Below are 6,862 nucleotides of genomic sequence, written 5' to 3' on the forward strand. Positions count from 1 at the left end.
AAACATTTAGATTCCAGGGTCAGCCTCCATACATCTAATTGCGCGTTCACACCATCTCGCGTCTCGTCAATCAATACAATATCATCTGCAAATAGCATGCACCACAGCACCTCCCCTTAGATGTGGCGCATCGGTACGTCCATCTCCAGAGCAAACAAAAAGGGCTGAGTGCCGACCCATAATTTAAATCCATCATAAGCAGAAAATGGTCCGAGTCCCCACCCACCATCCTCACTCGGGTTTTTACTCCATTATACACTTAATTATGTAGCTTGAGTTCTATACCCATTTGTTAATAAGAAGTCTTTCATTATCTATTCTAACCTAATTGTTAGAATAGAATACTACAATCAAACTTATGTAGCTTGAGTTCTATACCCTTTTGTTGATAAGAAGTCTTTCATTGTCTTAATATCGTTACCTTTACTAAATGACCAGATAGTGAGGAAACTTTTATTAACCAAAAAAAGAACATCTTAAATCTAAAAGCAGTATAAAGTGGCCAAAATCTTAGTATAAACTGAAAGTTCTTGAAATTTAATACTCCTAAATTTAAATAAATGGAGTTGAAAACAAGGATTTCTAAAATTAAAAAGAATTTAGAAATTACAGTCTTAAAAAGTAGGAAAATAATTAAATTAGTTAGTTTTCGTGCTTTTAAAATGCACATACATTTAACCTTTATTTTTTGAATTTGTTTATCTTAGTAGATGAGTATGTTTTAGCATACAGGTTACTATTTCGACCTTGCTCGAAATAACACCCCTACGGTCAACGGCCATGGCCAAAAGAGAAGTTCGACCTCACTCGAATTACAACGGGTTACTATTTCGTCCTTGCTCGAAATAACACCCCTACGGGCTACGGCCAACGGCCATCGCCAAAAGAGAAGTTCGACCTCGCTCGAATTACAACGGGTTACTATTTCGACCTTGCTTGAAATAACAGCCTTACGGACAACGACCATCGCCAAAAGAGAAGTTCGACCTTGCTCGAATTACAACGGGTTACTATTTTGACCTTGATCGAAATAACACCCCTATGGGCTACGACCAACGGCCATCGCCAAAAGAGAAGTTCGACGTCACTCGAATTACATGGGGTTACTATTTCGACCTTGCTTGAAATAACACCCCTACGTCCAATGACCATCGCCAAAAGAGAAGTTCGACCTCGCTCGAATTATAACGGGTTACTATTTCCACCTTGCTCAAAGTAACACCCCTACGGCCAACGGCCAACACCAAAACAAATGACTTTGCTTGAATTATAACATGTCATAATTCCGACCTTGATCGAAATAACACCTTTAAAGCCACTAGCCGCCGTCAAATAAAAGAAAAGTTCGAACTCATTCAAATATAAGTCAGAGCTTGACTTCGCCCAAGATGGCGAATTTCAATTCGACCTCGTTTGAATCAAGACTGATTCCGCCCTAACTGACAAGCCAGAAGTCAGTCTCGCTCGAATTCGCAAATCTAAAATGATTTCATTCGGACTCATACGACGGGATCCTACCCGATCAGCGCAAGGTCGGTTTCCTAATTAAAAAGATCAGGGACTCCTCACAAAAAAATTCGAAGGTCTACGCCAAAAAGAGAAATATAACAAACGGGAGGGATAGAAAAAGAAAATTAAATGGTACACAAACAAAGCCGAAGCAACTGTTTTATTTAAATACATGTGCACAACAGCCGCACCTTACAAAAGGCCGAAACAGGCCCTCCCCCCCCTCCCAAAAAAAGAACAAACAACAAAACAAACAAAAAAACTATGAAAGTCGCAGCAGCTTTTAACTCGGCGTCATCACCACCGTTATCCTCATCATTGTCTTCAAGAAATCCATCCTCAACATTAGCATCCTCGCCAACCTCCGATATCATAGGGTCATAGCCACAATTGGTACGAGCCTCGCATGCCTTCGCCCGAACTTCTTCAAAGGCAGCCTCAAAAACACTGCCCGCCTCCCACAAACCCTTGTATATATCTCGTTGGGCATCGACATGGACCCACAGCTCATACTAGTGGCGAGGAATAGCGGTAGAGGCAGATTCAACTTGAGCCAATAATTGTGCCTTCTCGGCCTCGAGTGCCACGACCCGGTCTCTTAGGCTCGAAGCCTACCGGTCAATTTCACCAATACGCTCCTCAAGCCGCGCCTCCCTTAGCGTGGCTGTTGCCCTCTCATATTCCTACTTAGATTGGAGGATGCAGATAGTGTTCTCTAGCATCGCCGCTCTCGCCAAAGCCGATGTCCGAACGTTCTCGGTATTTTCCATCTCGACCACTTTCCTCTCCAGCTCGGCCAACTTACCTATCCATTATGCACTCAAAGCTTCGACTTTGGTGGAATTCTGCTCAAGTTTGGCTTGCAACGATAGCACCTTCGCCTGAAGATGCTCGCACTCCGCAGCGACCCTCTTTCCCAACTCAAGCTCTTTGTCCTTGGCATGGAGCAACTCCTCGAGCTCACTGCATTTGCGGATGGACTGCATCAGCTCCTGATCCATTTTATCCAACTCCTCCCCGATGGATTGGGTGTCGGTACCCACCCTGAGCCACCCGTGCATCTCACTGCATTTGTTGCGATACCGCCGATACTTTTCAAGCATCTTCAAAAAAATCTTGTCCCGAGTCTCGGCCCTACAAGCACTCTCGATCTCCAGTATGTAAGACTAAAAACAAAGAAAGGAAAAAAGTCGATAAAGACCAAGGTCACACAAAAAAAGAAGAAGAAGAAAAACAAACAAAGAAGAGGAACTTACCCTTAGGCCATCGCGGCCACACCACGTGACAATTTGGCGTCACTAACATCCTGAAAAGCTCCGCTTTCTGCGGTAGAGCATAGAAGGTCAAACTGCAGCACAAAATCCATCGTGTCTCGCAGAAGGTTGAGATCCGATGGAATTTCGAGTATTCGAGAAGGACCTTCCGCTCTTACTACAGTTCGGGTAAAGCCCTCCTCGAACATCTTAACGTCATCAGGATAGATGTTGGATTCAGACTCGTAATCATCAACCATGATGCCTTTTCCCATTTCTTTGGCTGAAGAAGAAGTGCGGTTCGTCCGGGATGTCGAAGGGCCGCTCGAGATAGCAATGGCGGCCTCAAGACTTCCTCTCTCTGCCATACCAGCTTGTTGACCGCTCACAACCGGCATAGCCTCTGCGGCCGGGTTAGCACCACCGCCAATTTCGGGCACCGTCAAGGAAAGGTCACCCCTCGAAGATGTTTCGGCTTAAGGAGACACTTCCAACACCACCCGTTGTCTCTTTAATGGGGCCTCTCCACTACCAGCGGGGGAAGATTCGCCCGTTGAGCAGACAACAGAAACCAGAGTCTCTAGTTGAAGAGTAGCCTCCGCACATACAGCTATGGCCGCAGATGCGGATTGGGCAGAAGCTCTTGGCGTAGGCCGGACAGCGACCCTCTGTGCAGGCCAGGCAGGGGGCGCCGGTTGACGGAATGCGAGTGGAGGGGCCCTCGTCCTTCGCACTCTCCCTGTCAATAAAGAAACACTATCATATAACAACAAGGTTTAAACCATAAGATAAAGAATAAAGAAAAATTATAGCGGGCTGACTTACCAGTGAGAGGCTTACGCCCATACTTCTCATGGAAGGACGCCCACTCACGAATCCCCATTGTATGGGGGAGAATTGCGCTTACCCACTCGTGGATATAGTCAATTATCGGGGGAGGTAGTCTCTCGGCTGCAAAAGCAAAAACAAGTCCTTAGCAATATTACCTAAAGGAGAACGATCGACGACCGTCTTCTTAGGAATCACAAAATAAACAAAGGATAACTCACGAGCGAAGTTCCACGTCTCTGGAAACCCTGCCGAGTCCGTCACTAGGTGCTATGTCCGCACATAGAAGTAGCTTTCCCAAAAGCGGCAATTAGCCTTATCATCCATCTTCACCACCAAACTCTTGGTTCTTCAATGGCGTATATGGATCATTGAACCCCGAAGAAAATGAGGGGCAAAGATGTGAAGCATGTGCCTCAGTGAAATTCCTCGTCCGGCAAGTTCCGCGTACTTGATAAGCATGAGGAAATGTTTGTACGCGTACAGAGAGAGTTGAGCCGGGCACAATTCATAGAAAAGGCAGAAGACTACCACTAGAGAGGGGAGAGGAAGCGTGTACCTGATAACGAAGGAGTACGCGTAAAATGCGTAGTATCCCGGGCGGTGCAAATGTACAATGTCCTTCTCCGCTGTTGGTACCATTTCAATATGAGCAGGGATTCCCCACTTGGCCTTGAGCGTCGTAATCACCGCTTCATCCATAGTGGAGGGGACAGGCTCTGGTTCATTTCCAGCAGGGCTGTTAAAGTCAGTCCTCATCTTCCCTGGGCGGGGAACTATCTCATCCACTGTCAGAAATCCCTCGTCTTCCACCACCTCCATTCCCTTTTCAAGAAAGGGCACATTATTTTCCGGCACCGGAGCTTCAACAAATCTACCAGTCTGAGAAGAAGTACCAGCCATTTGTTTGTCTTGATCAAAATAAACAAGAACAATGGAAGAAAATGGAGAATGATCACGTCGAATTCTGACGAAAGTAGAAGTATGAAAGACTGAAGAATGTGGGAGTTTGTAAAAATCTCTCAGGTAAATTGAAAAGCATAACAATCAAATGAGGGATTCCCCTATTAATAGGAACACAAATGTCCTGAGCGGGAAACCCAAGAGCCACCAATCAAAAAACTGAAAGGGCGCGGAAAACGATACGGTGCCTGGGAAACGTGCGTCATGATGATGCATAATGGGCATTTATGATATCATAACTTGATGCAACGGTTCAACTCTGAACTGACGTAACGGTCCAATGAGACCCCTGAAGCGTCATGTTGCCACCTCGCTTGAGGACCTCGTTCTGCGCATAATGTTCAGATTTCTCCTAACTTTTGAATCAACAAAATCCGCTCATCGAATTCGCCGAAGGGCGACTCTGACGGACGGAGGGACTAACTATTTGTATCAAAATCTAGCCACAAGATGATTGTCCTTAAAAGGAACGATAAGGGGTCGACCAAGCCTTAGTCGTACCCACGAGGCATAACAGCGGCGACCCCCTCGGCCACTATCGAGATCGATCCATCAGAAGGCCTGCACGACAACGCATACGTCGCACTACTCGTGCAAGTAAGAAAGAGTGTAATCATGTGAGGGTCCGTTGGGTAAAGACCATTGGATAAATGGTAAGGTTGATAATACATATATGAAAGGAGAAGGCAAGTGAAAAGGGGGGGCCATTGAAGAAAAGAAAAGAACAATGTATCAAAGAGACGAGCAAGAAGAGATCCCTAACAACAAACCAACAATCCAAATTTTGGCTACAACTTCTTACAATCATCATTATTGAATCAATAAAGATAGATCTCTTAGCTATCAACAACTTCCTCTCTTTTCCTTCCTTGCTCTTACGAGTATGGTACAAACATATCAAAGATGTAAGCTTATCATTTACATTTGATATATGTTAATCATCTTAAAAAATATTAGACAAGCTTGATCTTCTTCGATTTTTGTATTTAATGTGTTTGGATCTAGAGTTAATTATGTTGGGCTAAGATTCACCCTCCATTTCTCTATTAATTAGTTTAACTAAAAGGTATAACAATTTTTTGTCAAACAATTGTTACGTACGATTGACATTAGGGGTATTCGTCTGTCGGTACAGTACGATATTTAGATATTTCGGTTCGGTATTTTCGGTATTCGATTTTCTAAAATGCTATACCAATATTGTACCTAATTAAATTCGGTATGGTTCGGATTTTCTCCTTTCGATTTCGGTTTTATTCGGTATGATAACTTCTGTTTGTTCGGCTTCAATATTAACTAGTGTATAGAACTATAGATTGTACTATTCTTAATTAAAGTGCTCGCGAATATAAAAATAAGAATGTTCTAAGCACTGTTGATAAAGTTTTTGTCCATCAACCCATCGAGAGGTAAAAAAATACATAAAGAATAAATTTAATCATTGAAAATATCTCATTACTTGCTTAGAGTTAATTCATGAACTTAAAAAATATAACGAGGACTAATCCAGCAGATGCAATTCAATACACCCGAAGAAACACCCCAAAATTGTAAAAGTGTTACGTTAAGCTACTTGACATCCTAGAGAATAAGAGTCACAATCTGCAGCCTATATTGTTCCTCAATTTCCCTAAAGAAGTACATAGGCATTACTACCAGCCTCAAAGAAAAGTATTATGTAACTTAGTATGTTATAACTAATAATATATGTATTGTGTAACTTATTACATATTTCAATACGGTATTGGTATTTTGGTATTATTCTTTTAAATACTAAATACCATACCTAATATCATTTTTTTTAAGTTTAAACCAAATACCATACCACATACCAAAATATCGAATACCAAACACCAAACCAAAATTTTCGGTTTCAATACAGTAATTCGGTATTTACCAAATTATGCACGGCCTTAATTGACATGTTAATGTTTGTGGAACTGTGGTAAAATATCGAAGCGGTTATGCGTGCACAGTGGTGACGTCTTTACCGTTCCAAGTATACAATGGTGATTAAAGGGTTTAGAACTTCATCTATAGCTGGACCCCGAAGCATCAGACACAACTAAAGACGTCACCTAGTTGTGCTACTCTCGATGCGTAATGTTCTAATTTATCAGTTAAATCTCATTAATAATACAGTTTATTCAACTATCGCAACCTTTAAGATTTCAAGTTCATCTCTTTTTTCTTTTCTTTTGGGTGGGTGGGTTGGGGGGGGGGGGGAGGGTTCGTTTTGGGATCTATCTTTCCGGCTTTACCCAGTATAGAGAAGACAAACGTCTTTTGACTGATTTCGGTTGTAGCTT

The sequence above is a fragment of the Nicotiana sylvestris genome, chromosome 7 (genome assembly GCF_000393655.2).
Source record: "Nicotiana sylvestris chromosome 7, ASM39365v2, whole genome shotgun sequence".
In the NCBI taxonomy this organism is placed as follows: Eukaryota; Viridiplantae; Streptophyta; class Magnoliopsida; order Solanales; family Solanaceae; genus Nicotiana; species Nicotiana sylvestris.